We start from the raw sequence: 17475 nt of genomic DNA, 5'->3' as shown, positions 1-17475 counted from the left end.
GATGTTTTTTACAGTTCTTGGCTTAACCCTATGAGTCTTTTACTCAACTTCTGGTTAAACCTTTCCTTTACATAAAACACCCCTTGCCTGTAGTTAGGTAGTTTCTTCAGTCTTATTGTCCACAGAGTAGGAGGGTCCAAAAGCTTCTGTCCACTTGGTGCTGTTCCTGCTCCTTTAAGTTCAAGCTGATACAATTACTTTGAGGGCTATTTAGGTTGCTTACAAATAAATGAATGCTCTATACTAGGGGTTAGCAAACTATTTTCTGTAAAGGGCCAAAAAGTAAATGTTTTTCATTTTTCAGCCATGTGGTTCTCCATCACAACTACTCAACTCTTCAGTGGTTGTGCAAATGCAGGCAAAGACAGTATATAAATGGATGAGTGTGGCAGTGTGCCTGTGAATCTTTACTCACAAAAATATTCCTTGGGCTTGTTTGCTCCTTAGGACATAGTTTTCTGACTCAGCCCTCCCACCTCCAATTGTATAAAATTAGATGAAAACCGCATCCACAGATTTTCTTGAAATGAGCCACCTCTTGCTTAAGTCCCTGTCAAGCTACTGTAGGGCAATGTCCTTACAATTTGGATGACCTATGATTTAACAGAGAGGCTTAAGTTTCTTAAAGGGCCTTTTTTTTCCTACTTGAAATAGTCTATGCAGTACTGCCTTAGTTCTTTCTGAGTTCCTAGCTAAAGGTTTTAGATTAATCACCTAGGCTTCATATTGTTACCACCCAAATCAAGGGGAGAGAACAATGCCTTGGATTTAATGTTGTCTACAAGTCATTATCTTCATTTTAGCATCTTCTGCCTTTTGACTGACAATCAGCATCGACTCCCTAACCATGCTGTCCGCTGATTCTAGTCCCAGCCTTTGAGGCAATTCGCCTCTTGCAGAATGAGGCAATGAGGAACCACCCCTGCTTGCTTCTTCCCAACTTGCATATTCATGGGTAAAACATACGTTGTTTCTTTAACCCATCGAATTTTGGGGTGACTGTTTACGCAGCAGTAAGTAAGTGGGATAATATCTAATTCAAGATATCTTTGAAGATCTTCTCTTCATTTCTCTAACATAAATTAATACTGATAAAAATTATTAGGTAAATTGGAAATTTCATTAAATGTAAATACTTCAGGCAATTAATCACTGGTGTATAAAAGGCTACATCTTCTAAGAAACGTTTCCCTGTACGGAAACTGGAATCATCTTTTGTTAAGTTTGTAGGAAATTTTCCATGATTCATTCCCTCAACAATGTGGTATCAATTGGCTGGTAGGTTTTAATAGTTTCTTGATTGTAACTCATTGAGCACAAACATGGAACATTAGTATTTTAAATGCAACACTGTGTGTTATGGATGATATACATGTTCCTAAATTTTAAAAGAGTTTTCTCTAATTGGTAATTCAACTAGTTTATTAATTTTTATTGTTTAAACTTATAAATCTATAGGTTGAAATAACCTATGTCCTCTCCAAAGAAATTTAGTTCGTCACAGAAAGAGTATGTTAGTATAAAAAGATCTCCTGACCTTTACTAAATAATGTAAAGAAAACCATCTCTGAATTTTTATAACACTGTATTAATTGTGATTTAGAGTTAAAGTTTCATTTTGCTTATGAGATATGCAAAATAAAATTTTATTTCTGTTACTCAGTGTGATCCAGAAACAAAAGAGAACAGGGCCATGATAACAAATAATGATCACTTAAGACACTTCAAAAGTTCTCATTATTTGCTAGGCATTATTACAAGTGCTATATACATCTATTTAGAATATTAATCCTCACCAGGTGCTTCTGAGACAGCTTCACTCATGACCCCATTTAATAGATAAGGAGACATAAGCATAAATATAAGCAAGAAAGAGAAGGCTAGGAAGAGGCAGAGCCAAAATTTAAACTTCATTAACCTCAGTTAACTCAGTTAAAGTAACTCAGTTAACCTGGGGTCCATGATCTTAACCATATTATTTTGGTTAAACAATAATTGCATTACCTACACTTCTATTATGGTTTATATGCTTTAAAATGTTCTCATTACTTGTTTTAATTCATGTCTCAAGATACCCTTTTGAGACAGTTACAGAAGGTATGAAAATCCCAGTATCTTATAAAAGTGAAAGTTTAGACTCACAATAAGGTTTTTACAATCTGTAATGGTTGGTCTTGCCTCTCAACCATCTCCTGCCTCTAAACCACAATTCTTTTCTTTTCTTTTTTCTTTTCTCTTCTTTTCCTTTCTATTTTTTTAAGTTGGTTTCACACCCACCGTGGAGCCCAACGCAGGGCTTGAACTCACAACCCTGAGATCAAGACCTGAGCTGAGTTCGAGAGTCAGGTGTCTAACTGACTGAGCTATCCAGATGCCCCCACACTGCTTTCCTTTTAACACATTCTCAGATCTGTGATCATTCTCATCTTTTTTTATCCATACTGTTTTTAAGCATTACTTTTCTTCATCTTACAAGTTAAAGTAAAATAAACTCATGCATGTGTGCATGCACACACACACACAACACACACACACACACACACACACACACACACACACATAAACATATACCATCAGCCTTTGAGAAAGAAGTTTTCCTTTTTTAAATCTCCTGCTTGATGAGTCACAAAATGCCACTGGCACTATATTACTAGGTATGAAACCATAATCTGTTACCAAAACTCAACTTGGTGACTTCTTATCTTTTTTTCTTCTAACTGTAACTAACTGGGTGGACCACATGTTTGCTACTTGACGAGTAAAGTGAGTAATGTCATAAAACATCTTCTCGTAGTTGTTTGCATACTTCATTAACAAGGTGGTAATTTATGTAGTGATACATTTTGTCATGCTAATATTTCATTCAACTTTGGTTAAATCAGAAAAGATTAATGAGAATGTGTAGATAATAATATAAAATTACATGTTTGGCTCTGAAGCAAAACAATTTCATCTTTCCTTTTTTCATATAACCATGCAACATATGAAAACTACTTTATAGAGTATTTGGTGGATACATACGTGGAATTATCCCTGACATGCTGCAAAGATATCTCCATCTTTGTTGAATCTTCTAATTTGCAAAATTAGATTCTTTGGTTTTCCACAGGCATTTAAAGGAATTCATTTTAACACTATTTCAATCATTTATCTTTATTGAAATTCTTTGCAAATATGACTCATTGATTTGAATGTGGTCAAAGATAAAACATATTCATATGAACCCTGTGGCTGCATCATTCATTCTGTTTTCCAGTATGATCAAGTTTTTAAGAGATGGACTTTGGTGTCAGATATTTGGATTGATATGTTGCTTTGTTATATACCTTCTATGTGACTATGGAAAAATTATTTAATCTTTCTAAATCTCAATATCTAAAGCTGCCAAATGAAGTTAATAATGCATGACTCATAGAATGGGATAATTTAAGTGATCCTCAATTGAGGACCACCACAAAGAAAATAAGTTGTAAGGGTTAACTGGGATAACTAGAATTCTTAGCACATAATCTAGGATAGGTACAAGGCTAACTAATTATATTAAAAAATTTAATATGCCATGAGAGACCTACTTATTATGCTGTGAACCCCAACATGATTGTATTTAGAGGTCTTCTAAGAGGTAAAGTTAAATGAAGTCACAAAAGCAGGGTCCTCATCCAACAGGATCGTTTGGCCTATAGGAAAAAAAAGAGATCCTCTCTTTCTCTCTCTGCACACACTCTGAGGAAGGGCCAAGTGAGGACACAGGAAGAAGGTGGTTGTCTGCAAGCCAGGAAGAGAACTCCCACCAGAACTAATAGTGCTGGCACCTCTGGTCTTGGATGTTTAATCTCCAGAACTGTGAGAAAATACACTTTGATGACGTAAGCTGCTTCACCTACTTTTGTCTATGCTTTTGTCTATGTTTTGCTGTGGCAGCCCTCACAGACCAACACAGATTTTGGAACCAAGAGCCAGGTTCTGCTATAACAAATGCCTAAAAATATGGAAGGGCTTTAGGATGGAGTAGAGGCTGGTGGAGTTTTGAAAGGCATGCAGGTAATATGGACATTAAGGGAAGTTCTGGTGAGGGTTCACAAAGAAAAGAGGGGAGGGGCGCCTGGGTGGCTCAGTTCGTTAAGTGTCCAACTCTTCATTTTGGTCCAGATCATGATTTCCATGGATCATGGGATCTGGCCCTGAGTTAAGCACCACACTGACCGCGCAGAGCCTGCTTAGGATTCTCTCTCTTCCTCTCTCTCTACCTCTCCTCTCTCACTCCCTCTCAAAATAAAAGTATGCATTAATCTTTTACATTAAAAAAAAAGGAGAGCTGGAAAGAAACATCCTATCTTCTTATAGAAGAAGTTATAGAAACTATTAGAAACCCTGAGAAGATACGCTGTTGGAGAACTAAAGGCAACAGAAAAACATAAGAGAATACAAAATGGGCCTACTGTTTATGTTCCAGAGGATTTAGGAGATACTCAAAAGTAAAGTGACATTGAAATGGCATTGGTAAAAAGAAATTTTCAAGTTGAATGAATAGCCTTCTAACAAGAACAAAGGTATGGATGTATAAAAGTGAATGGCATTTTTGCAGTACGGCAAGACATCCAAAATGGATTAAGTATAGATTGAATGAAAAGGAAGAAAGTAAATTATGGTAGAAAATTTAGCTTAAAGAGAAATTATAGTGTTTTTTATTAGTTTCAAGTTTTTGTTTGTAAAACTCAGCTCTACAAAATATCCAGATGCTCAGGGTGCCTGAGTGGCTCAGTCTGTCAAGTGTCCAACTCTTGATCTCAGTTCAGGTCATGATCTCATGATTCATGAATTTGAGCCCCACATCAGGGTCGGTGCTAACAGTGTGGAGCCTGCTTGGGATTCTCTGTATCCTTCTCTCTCTCTCTCTGCCCCCCAGCCCTCTCTTTCTCTCTCTCAAAAATAGACATTTTAAAAAGTATCCAGATGCCAGAAATGCATTAAAATGAATTAAAATTAAATGTTGGAATGCCATCAGGATTCCCTTTCTTCTTTTCTTTCTTTCTTTTGCATATTCCAAGTTTTCATCTTTGTTTTCAAATGTTTTTGATTAATTCTTCAAGAGTCACAGGAGGGTTAACATGTAGATTTGGCGTTTCAAATTCAGAGTCTGATTCTATAGTGTGAAGTGAATTCCTCAGGATCATTTTGGTAGACAGAAGTGGGATTACTGGATCAAATGGTAATTCTATCTAAAAATTTTTGAGGAATCTCCATACTGTTTTCAATAGTGGCTCCACCAATTTAATTTCCCACGAACAGTGCACAAATATTTCCCTTTCTCCACATCCTTGTCAACACTTCTCTCTCTCTTTGATAACAGTCATTTTAATAGGTGTGAAGTAATAGCTCATGTGGTTTTGATTTACATTTCCCCAATGACCAGTGATACTGAGCACCTTTTCAAAATCTGATGGCCATTTGGAAGATTTCTTTGGTGAAATGTCAGTTCAGATCCTTTGCCCATTTTTTAATCGTTTTTTTTCTTTTATTTTTATTTACTTATTTTCTTTTTTTTACGGATTTGGATGAGATTCTATTTATTTTGGATATTAACTCCTTATCAGATATATGGCCTGCAAATATTTTCTCCCATGCTGTAAGTTGCCTTTTCATCTTGTTGATTGTTTCCTTTGCTGTGCAGAAGCTTTTTATTTTGATATAGTCTCATTTGTCTCTTTTTGCTTTTCTTAACTATGCTTTTTGTGTTACAGCCAAGAAATCATTGCCAAATCTGGTGTCTAGAAGCCACGTTTCTTCTAAGAGTTGTATTGTTTAAGGTCTTTTTTAGTCTTTTATCCATTTTGAATTCATTTTTAAAATATGTAGTATAATAAGGGTCCAGTTTCAATTTTTTTGATGTGAATATTCAGTTCATCCAACACTATTTATCAGAAACTATATTTTCCCCATTGTGAATTCTTGACACTCTTGTAAGGCTTCAGCTGACCATATATTTGTGACTATTTGGGTTCTCTATCCAGTTCCATTTATTTATATGTCTGGTTTTATGCCAGCACCAGACTTTTGATTACTGGAGTGTTGTAACATATTTTTTTAAATCAGAATAATGCTTCCTCTCCAAAGCTACCTATGTCCTAATCCTTGCAACCAGTGATTATGTTACTTTACATGTCAAAAGTACTTTGCAGATATGATTAAAGGTTTTAAGATGGAAAAACTGTCCTGTATAATCTGGATGGACATAATATAATCACATATGTCCTTATTAAAGGTAGGCAGAGTGGACAGAGTTGGAAAAAAATTGATGATGAAAGGAGAGACAAAGACAGAGTGAGGGAAAGAAAGGTTGACAGGAAGAGAAGATTTGGGGTTTTTACACTACTGGCTTTGAAGACAGGTAATGTAGGTGGCTTCTAGTAGCTGAAAAAGACAAGGACACAGATTCTCCTGTAGAGCCTCCAGAAGAAATGCAGCCCTTCTGGGGCACCTGGGTGCCTCAGGCAGTTGAGCAAGTGACTCTTTATTTAGGCTCAGGTCATGATCTCATGGTTTGTGAGTTTAAGCTTAAGTCTCACACTATCAGTGCAGAGCCTGCTTGGTATTCTCTCTCTCTCTCTCTCTCTCTCTCTCTCTGCCCCTCCCACATGCACTCTCTCTCAAAAATAAATAAAACAAAAGAAATGCAGCCCTGCCAACATGTTGATTTTAGGAATCTCACCGTAGAAATATATCTGTATTGTTCTGAGCCATTAAGTTTGTGGTAATTTTTGATAGCAACAAGAATAAAGTAATATAAGTATTATTTTTGACAAACCTACCCTAAGTGGTTCCCATATATATGGTCTCCATACCCTTCTAAGAATCAACAGAAGATAAAAACAAAAATTACATAGGAAAGAAAATCAGTTTCCAGAAACTGATCTTATTTGCAATAGTAAGTGTACAAAACACTAGGTTTCCAATGTAACACAAATCCATGTAGACAAATTCGGATTTAATAATTAAGGGAATTGTTGACTCTTGACTATTATAAGCAAAATTGGAAATTATTAAATCAAGAATTAAGTTTTTTTTCATAAGATAAAACTAGTAATCAAACAGGAATGAGATTGGAAGCTAAAAAAGACACAGGATAGGGTGCTATCATCAGGATCCAAAAAGGCCTGGGGTTTGCATTAAAATAGAGACAAGTGTACCTATAAGCAAAGGGCATTTGAGTAAACATTTGAAACTGCATTCAAACCCCTTGACAATTAATTGGTTGAATGAGATATAATAAAGAAAATATAGAAATGACTTTTAGGTTTGTAGTTTCATGTGCTGTGTAGCTACCTAATAAGAAGTTTGACAAGAAAGAATATACAGGAGATAAATCAGGACTTTTATATATTTTGTGTTTTATTGGGTAAAGGGATAATTTAATCAGATTCTGTACAGGACAAATTTAAAGTGCTTCATGATATAAACATCTTGGTGTCCAACTGAAAATTGGAACTACTGAACCACAGGAGAAAATTCTGGAGCTAGAAATTTGGGATTTTGGCAAAAGACTCACTGCTTTTTAGTAAGCTTAAAATATGTTTTTTTGGTTTTTTTAAATCTCTTATGCCTTTATAGTTTTGGATAAACAAATGGTAGAGAGGGATCTGGCAAGAAAAAAAATGTTGGGGAAAAAGATTATTTTGGGCATAATTAGTTGGATATGTGTAGTCTATGTAAGCCCATTTCCAATATTTTAAAATATTTAAATAACTTAATAAAATGCACATTGGAAGCCAAAATTGTAGTGATGGATTCATACAGAAATACGAACATCTTTACTGCACACTAATTAATTCAAGAATTTAATTAGGAGGCCCTACAAGGTGTTGGCTAACAATTTACTCTTGACCCAGCCAAGGATGAACAGTAATACAACTTTGCACAAAATATTTGACATTTAGTATCACTGCACTTTAGCTGACAAAGAGTACAGCTCAACTTCTTAAGACATCAGAGTTCAGAGTTAGTCCTATGTATCTATCTGTACATTAATTTAGTGTTTACTGGCATTGCACACATAGACATTGAGGATCAAAGAAAACTCCATATGTTTCTACATATTTTAATAGGTCTTAGTAAGATAACTGAATACAAATAATTGCATATCAAAGCAAGCAGCTGCATTAATTCAAGATAATGTTTATGATTCACTCTGCATTATCAATTTCTATGTTTGTCAACACAGCAAATTACAGGCCTGAGGACAATTTATGGTTATGTATTACTCTCCAAACTGTTATTAATGCAAAATTCCAGAGTGCACACACTAAAGATTTTGTTATTAGTGGAACAGAATGAAACAAAGATATTTATTGTTATTTATGTGATTATGACTTATGGGATACATTTATAAATTTATGTTGATGAATCTACTACAGACTCACGGTACTCCAGACTGTGCTATCTCTTACCCAAGTATGAACTTCAATGGGAGGGGTCACATTATTTTTCATATTCCCAGTGTCTCATCCCTAATCTCATAGACAGCAAATGCTTAATAAGTGTTTATATAATGTACAAATTAATTTTAATTGGTGATGGAAATATATAACTTTTTATTTATTTTTCATTTTCTGAGAAAATGATCCAAATGTGTTTTACTTTCCCTTTCTAGGTAGCCAGTCTCTCTTTATTCCCCTCCTTCTCAGAGACTACTCCCTATTTTACTGGGTATTCCACTGGGTATATAACTGGGTTTATGATATGAATACTGATCTTCAAATCCTCAATCTCTCTTTCAAAAGCACTTTTGTCTCAGTTAAATGTTCTTCATATCTTTATAGGTTAAAGGTTAGTCTCACTCAATACCCACCTGATTTTTTCTTGCATTTTTCTCATCAATTATTTCTACCCTTGCAGACATCTCCTGTCTCTCCTCTTTAATGGTCTAATCAGTACTATACCAATATTCTACCACTTTCTCCTTTACTTATGACTATCCACAGCATTGGCTTTTATCTATTTCCCACAAACCGAGCTCAGGGTCATTCCATGTGCAGATTACACAGATAGAAACTCTCCTCCTACAACTCTTTTCACAGCTAGCTCCCTTCCCAGCTTCAAGTTTCTAGGCGGTGTCACCATTCAAGAAAGTCATTTTTAGGCACGCCTGGATGGCTCAGGGGGTTAAGCATTTGACTTCAGGTGGGTTAAGCATCTGACTTCAGCTCATGTCATGATGACTCAGAGTTCAAGCCCTGCACTGGGCTTCTCTGCTTCAGATTCTCAATCCCCCCCTGCCCCCCTCCGCCCTCCCCCTTGCTCCTGTTTACATGTGTTCTCTTTCTCAAAAATAAACCTTTTTCAAAGGTATTTTTCAATTATCTACATAAAAGTATGATTCTATTCATCCAAGTCTTTTTTTTTTTTGTCATACTGTTGTTTTCATGTGCTTCATATCATATATTGATATCCAAAATGTTGTTAATATGTAATTTTACTACTTTACTTTCTGGAAATGCCTCCCAACTGTCATGTAAATTCCGTTAAGACACATACATTATTCATATTATTTGCCACCATATTCACAGTTTCTTGAATAGAGTCTGACTCAAGTAATTCTTCCATAGCAAGTATTTCTAGAATGAACACACTTCAGGGAAACGTCATGACCTTTGAACTTACTACATATTCACACTTCTAGCTTGTGACCTTATTGAATAGAATTATATAGTATTATGATAAGAAAAATATTAAAGGCCATGTAGTTTAAAAGCTCACCTGTGTTTGGACCAGTGCCCTCTATTCCTCCTCATCAGTGGTAATGCAGATTCTGTGTGGTTTAAATCATGTGACTTGGAACTCACCTCATGGTAGTGTTCCTCTTACCTATTTCCTAACCTCTTTAAATAGCAGCAACAACCTACAGCTCAGTTCTTAATTAACTTACTCATAGATATCCGGTTTCAGACCTCTCTATAATAGTGGGGGAAAAAATCAACGCAATATTCCTCAATATATCTATTTTCCCATCCACTCTTCTGCCATGTATCATAACAACTACCTATTTTTACTCCAGGTTCTCTAATCACTGTGCTTTCTTGGTTTTCCTTTGATCATAACTCTCCTCATTAGCTTCATTCTTTTTACTCAAATCTAGACATTTTCAAAAAGTCAGTCTTCTCTCTACTTGTTAGCTCTCCCTCCCTCCTTCTTTTACATGTAGCTGCACTTTCCCTGGCAAGCCCATCCACTGCTCCCACTGTCTGTGCAAACGCTTTCACAGCCAATATCTCTTTTGAGTTTTCCTTATGTAATTTTCTACACGTTTTTCTTATATTATTGATTTACGGGCATTTCAATTTGAACATCTTACTAACACTGTTTAAAATTCTTGGGGAAAATACAAATAAAAACATCAAATAAAATTCTTAGGGAAACAGTTCCAGGATTAGACCAAATAAATATTACAGCAAATAAACTGAAGGGAGATGAGCATAGAGTTAACTACTTTCATATTTGGAAAAAGCTAGTTAAGAGAATTGGCTCTAACAATAAGAGAAGGAATTCAAATGGTTATAATAGTTAATAATTATTAAGTACTTAGTATGTGCTTTGAACTTTGTCCAATAACTTTTTGAATCCTAAAATACAACTCATCAGAATATCTGGCAACACAATAACCCTGGTAGCTCATTCATTAGATACTGGAGTGGAGTAATATAGACAATCAAGTGGTTATACAGGTCACAGATTTTCCTTTCTGTTTTCATCAACCTTATATGAAGGCTGCCCTTATATATTTGTAAATGTAGAAATTCATTCACCAAAATTCTAGGGTCAGGGATTGGAGGGAGAAGTTTCTTTTTCATGAGACAAATAGAACTATAAAAGTACTATACTTCCCCTGAAGTTACATACCTTTAAAACAGTTTTATTTGCGAAAATAAGATTTTTTTTTTTTGGAAAAGATGATCTGACAACAGTAAAGAAAGAAGAGAGATCAAAGAAATATGTACTGTGAAATATAAGAGGGAAGGTAAGATGCTTAAAAAGGATTTTTATTTTTTTAAGTTTATTTATTTATTTTGAGAGAGAGAGAGAGAGAGAGAGAGAGAGAGCAAGCATGAGCAGGTAGGGACAGAGAGAGAAGGAGAGAGAATCCCAAGCAGGCTCAAATCCGTCGGTGCGGAGTCCAGTGCAGGGCTCTAGATCACAAACCGTGAGATCATGACCTGAGCAGAAACCAAGAGTCGTACACCTAAACTATTAAGCCACCCAGGAGCCCCAAAACATATTTTTAAATATTTTTATTTTGATGGGGTGATTTCCCTTTTCTGTTAACTCAAAAAAATATTCAAGAGTTTTGGAATTATATAAGTGCTTAGATATGTTGGTAGGACAAGAAAGACCTCAAGGGGATCCAGTATTATTCCACTTACAAAATGACTTCTCTTGAATCCACCTTATTCCCAAAGCCACCACCTTAGTGTGATCCCTCATTATCATTGCTTTTATCTCTTTCAATCAGTCTTCCTGCATGCAGTATCTTTTCTCCAATTTGTCCTGTATATATGACTTAATCTTTAAGTGCTACTAATAAAACTTCTCTGGTTCAGCTATTGATTCATTACGTCCCTTCTTTTCTCATCTAATCATATACAATTCCTAATCCAGGTACTGAGGACAGTGTATAATACAACATTAGCTTTCCTGTATTATTTACTGCCATTTCCCAATGCATTACCATATGTAATGCATCAGTCAAATCAGGCGAGTTATTATTAAATATTTCTAATTCCTTCAGTACACAAGATACTCCCAATATTTCCTATTGTCTTTTTCTAATACATTCTTTAATTATATCTAAAATACTACCTTTCTGATTACTTCAAGTATATATGAATTTTCTAACTTTTGAAAACATAATAGGAAGTTTTTGTGATTTAGTAATAACTTTCAAAAGTTGATTGTGTTAAGTTTATTTATATATGTATTTCCTTTATAAGGTTGTAAGCTACCTGAGAGCAGTTATTAACTTATGTATAGTCGTTCAAAAATATTTATCCAGCACTCAATGGGTGCAAACAACTCTAAATAATGTTTCAGTAATCATTTCATACAAAAGGCTTCTCCCATCAGACTATGGACCCATTCAAGTGTGTACAAGGAGAGCTTGTGTCAATGGCAACATCAGACACAATGTCTTAAGCACAGTGAATATTCAATGTTAATATATTTACATAAACATTCATAGGTGCATATGAATAGATTTTGATTTGAATATATATAGGGTAAAAATAGGCTTTAGGCTTTTTCATTTATATACTTTTATGTTCTTCCTTACCTCAAGGTTTATCTAGCTTTTTTTCCTCATTTTTATTCACTATTTCTATGTACACCATCTACATTATAGAATACTAGAAGTTATCCAATAAAGCAAAATGATATAATGAAATCAGTCTCTTCCATTCAGTACCCATAATTATTAAAATTGTTGCATTCAGACTATTTCAGATTTTTTTTTCTAATTTAGGCTTTAAACCTATCCCTTCTCATGCATAAATTTTATTCACGGCATTTCAAGAAAAGAATATTTTTGTCAAACTACAGTATCTGATTTAGGTAAATGTATGAAGTTTAGCAAATGGATTATGCCTAGAAGTGTCCAGACAGCAAATACTTCCTCTAAAATGGAGATTTGCTGAATTTTGTACAATTCTTACATTTTCAATTGGTGCACTACTCTGCTGCCAAGTCTTCTGTAATGTAACCTCATGGGGAGTTAAAAGGTAGGAAAATTGCACTGAGGTGTGTACTAAAAGAAGCTGTTTCTCCTTTGGCAGTCACTCTATAAAGCGGATGCCAAGCACAGATGGTGAAGATGTTCCTGGCTTCCACCACTATCTTGACAGTCCAAATGCAGTCAGAGATCACTGGAGAAGGGTATATGCCACACCTCCCAGCTGAGACAGCAAAACCTCCAGTCTCTTTCTAAATACTTTCTTCAGAACATCGGGTTCTTGTTCATTTGATTTTTGTTAACTTGCTGACAGAATAAATTGAACAGGACTATGTGAGTAGGACAAAAAGAAGGGGGGGAGAATAATCTCAGCACCCTTTGCAGCAATTGTATTATAAAAATCACCATGGCATTTTGGCACATTTATATAGCTGAAGGAATTATTTATTTTGAATGTACATTTTATTCATCTCTTTGTCCTGTCTTCAGTAAAACAGATTGAAAAACAAGCCTCTGAACAGTAAGTAGTGCTCTCATCATACTAAGGATGTTCAGCTCCTTAAACTGATGATATATAGAAATGAAAGGATTCTTAATTGAATGCCACATTAAAAAGGAAACAAAAATATTACCCCTAATTTCCTTATTGAGAGAATTTTTTAAGTAATATAGAAATGGTTATTTTTATTTAGTTTTCTAAATGTTGGACTAAATTTGATCTAAAACAATCTCACAAGGGAAGAGACCATGCAGATCAAGAAGTTCTGGATAACTCTGGATAAGTGGGGTTAAATTAATTATAGCTCCTAAACCATAATTATTTTTAATCAGATATGACAATAAAAATGAAAAACATTGGATAAATACTCTATATTATTGCCCATTTGAAAAAAAATTTTTTTCTCAAAAATTACACTTGTGTCTGAATTCAACTTTATTGAATTGGTTCTTGACCAATAAAGACCTCTTGACATAGAGGTCTTAATGCCCTAAACATTTTATTCAGGTTCACAATTTTTTTCACCTGATTAGGCAATAACAGACTTCCTTTGATGTTCTAACCAAGAAAGTTTGAAGTCTTTTTGACCCAACAGTTTTCATTATTCTATGTATTCAAGTTGAATGGTTAATACTTTTGACTCTATTGCCTCTTCACCCCTTTATACATACTTAAAAATCTTTCTTGTATAAATATACTTATCTGATTACTAAAATCCCATCTGCAAAAGTTTCCCTATATAAGCCCTTCAGCAAATTGTGAATATAGAAAATAATCTTCACTGTCCATTAATTTGATAGCCTACTGATACCAACATTGAAAACATGTCTAAAAGTCTGCCACTATTGCATCATATGAATCTTGTGGAGAAAATGTGTTTGTCTTACTCTGATTTGAAAGTCCAAACTCCTTCTTTTTAACTGAGAAATCTTCTGGGATTTTTTTTTATTAGCTGAAGGCTAAGTAACATTTTGATTTTTACTTTATGTGCTAAGTTCAATGTACTTTACGTAAATCCCACAGAAATAAGATCTGAGAATAGAGTGCTTTATGTGTTCTTAACCCTACACCCAGATCTCTTTCTTTTCAATAATTCACATGAACCCAAGAATAATCTCAAATTAATGGTAATGAATGCTTTTTATGGCAATTAGAGAAGGGCACTTATTGAAACAAGGTAATAACAATGTAATAAATCAATTACAGCAATATAACTCTTACTGACCCATCACAAGTTCTTCTTTCTAACTATTAAAGGACACATGACAAATACATGAACAATAAAATCAGTTGCTGCTGGAATTTCTAACAGCTGTTTTCCTCTGAAGGGATGCTTCTTTAATTTGGATTTATGAACTGGAAGAGAAAATTAATCCCTAAAGTATTTAGACTGTGGAAATGCGGAGTTGACATGAAGAAATGGTTGAAGAATTGGGAAAAATCCTGGGTTATCAATTTTGTTCTATACAGGTTTTCTTATGGCATTGACAAAGAGTGATCACTGAAGAACAAAATCTAATTGTCTAAAATCTTAAAAGTACTTCTCTTACAATTACTTTTCACAAGAACTGAAATACTCCTGACACTTTTTGCCACCTGTATCACTCCATTCTGCTATCCCTTATTAATGTTCAGCACAAAGGGTGAATGACAAATCAAAGTGTGTGGAGAGTAAGATTATTCTTAAATAGTGCTAAGTAAAATGTGAAAATTTAATAATATTAATAATATATTTTTAATAATTTGAATTCTTTTTTCCCATTTTTATCATTACTTGGCCAATCAACATAACCCAAAATCAATATTTCTGTTGAAAAGAAATTATAAACCTTAATATAAATTAGAATATGCAACACTGAAACATAATTATAGTATAAGACACTAGAAATCGTATTATATGATTGATGAAAAATACATGAACTCATATATATGGAGTATTAGGCATATTTTGAAAATAAATCAATTTACCAAATTATCTTCAAATTGTGATACCATTCGTATAAAATGGTACTGAAAATTATGTTTTCTTTTAGGTAATTCAGTAAAAACATAAAAATAAATATGTACACATATGTGTGTATATACATATATATATGTATATATATAAATTGCATATATGAATATACATATGTAAATGTAAATGTGCGTGGGGGGGTTCACACATATGTATCACTTACTATCACATAAGTTGACTATTTCTTTCCAATAATGAATGCCCAACTGGTTTCAAAAATGTTATATACTTAGTTGAGTATGATTATTTTCTTTTTGAACTTCTAATTCCAATTATTTTATTTGAACATTATTGCTGTTTAATTGTGTCTAGTGATTCAGGAACTGAAATGAGCCCTACGTTATAATATTTTGTCAATAAAAAAGACTGGGTCAAAATCACATCACTGTTTGAATGAAAGGAAAGAAGATATAATGAACAAAAACAGAAGTGGAGAGCAGATGACACAACAATGAGGAAAAGTTTTTGTTATAAGTTAAAAGTAAAGCAGCAAAAGTGTTTGCTATTCTAATGTATTTAATGAACCTATTCCATGCATATTTCACCGCAGTCCATGCAAAGTACTATGGTTTTGAAAAATTTTAATTTTAAATAGAGAATATTTATTCGACAACATTGTGAGGAATAAATGAATTAGAAGTAACAAATGCTGTTACCATTCAAGGGATGTAATTGGGATTAATATGGTGGAATTCTTTTTATTCATTTTTGTCTTTTCCTTTGGAAGACTTTTCAGCCATCTTTCCATTCATTTTTATAAATGTAATCCACCTTGTTCAATCTCACCATCCATCTTATGTCCCTAGGAACATGCACAATTCTGTACCTTGCTTATAATGCCTGGAAAACTATATTGCCCAATGTATTAGTTTTCTATTGCTTCAATAAAAAAATAATTCCCCAGGGGTGCCTGGGATTCATCCAACTCTTGATTTCAGTTCAGGTCATGATCTTGCAGTGAGCTTGAGCCCAACATCGAGCTCTGTGTTGACAGTGTGCAGACTGCTTGGGATTCTCTCTTTCCCTCTCTCTCTGCCCCTCCCCTGCTTGTGTTCTCTCTCAAAATTAATTAATTAATTAATTAATTAATTAATATTATTATTTATATATATCTATATATTTAAGTTACTTTAAAAAATTGCCCCAAACATAGCACCATATAACAACACAAATTTATTATCTTACAGTTCTGGAGGTCAGAAGTCTCACGTGGATCTCAACAGGCTAATGTCAAGGGGTCAGCAGCACTGATATTTTCTGGAGGCTCTAGCAGAAAGAAATTCAAAGCTCATTCATGTGTTGACCGAATTCAGTTCTATGTGGTTTCAGAGCTCAGGTCTCTGTTTCATTGCTGGCTATCTATTGGAGACCACCTTTGAGCCCTTCAAACTTCTGCATTCCTTTTATAAAACACTTATGTTTCAGAGGCACCCTTATCTTGCTGCCACTTCTCTGGCCAGTTTTCTATCATTATATCTCTCTTCAGGGCCAAGGAAAGATTCTCTACTTTTAAGAACTCATGTGATTATATTGATCCCTTCCTCCCAGATAATCCACAGTAATCTCTTCATCTTAAATCCATAACCTCGATCACATCTGCATTGTCTTTTGGCCAGGTAACATAACATTACCACATATCCTTAGGGCATGAACTTCTTTTGGTGGCAGAGGGGAAGTGGGATTCACTACACTATTCTGCTTACCATACCGTCTTATGGATCTACTAATAATTTTACCATATTCTCTTTATTAGTCTGCCAAACAATGTTAGCAAATATTATTCTAGGTATTTGCCTTTCCAAGCCAAACCCTAAACATTTTCAATCTCCTTTACCTCATCTAATGTGGCAAAAGTGATCAGAGAACTTGGCATTTGGTTTAAGATTTAGATTCATAGAAACTAGCCAGATGAAAATAAGCTGTCTTCACCTAGTCACATATATGACTGAGTTAATGCACAATCCTTTCTATCTTATATTAGTTATTAATTTTACGTGGTATATTTAAGAACAGAGAATATTATTTTAAGATTATTTTAAGAATATTCTTTGTTATCAGAAATCTCCCACAAGTATAGAAAACCAGGATGCAAAGAATATATAATTAATGATGTTTACCAGCTAAGGAAGTTGTAGAATGATTAAGATCACTAGTATATAGCGTTAGTCTGGCTTCAGAGAACAGTTCTATTCCTAAACTGTATAACTTAGGGCAAGTTACTGAATTCCTCTAAGCCTTAGTTTCTAC

The 17475-nt window shown here is 34.3% G+C and overlaps 1 long non-coding RNA gene across 1 annotated transcript; it reads left to right on the top strand.

Moving 5' to 3' along the window:
* Positions 1 to 2588: 2588 nt before the first annotated feature.
* Positions 2589 to 15711, top strand: LOC128314476 (uncharacterized). Its single transcript, XR_008296174.1, has 3 exons — positions 2589 to 2654; positions 12819 to 12991; positions 15541 to 15711. It is a non-coding gene; the product is annotated as an uncharacterized LOC128314476 (long non-coding RNA).
* The last annotated feature ends 1764 nt before the right edge of the window (positions 15712 to 17475 follow it).

This window comes from Acinonyx jubatus, chromosome A1, assembly GCF_027475565.1.
Source record: "Acinonyx jubatus isolate Ajub_Pintada_27869175 chromosome A1, VMU_Ajub_asm_v1.0, whole genome shotgun sequence".
NCBI classification, from domain to species: Eukaryota; Metazoa; Chordata; class Mammalia; order Carnivora; family Felidae; genus Acinonyx; species Acinonyx jubatus.
The sequence above is the reverse complement of the archived record's forward strand: the minus strand, read 5'-3'. Positions and strand labels throughout refer to the sequence as shown.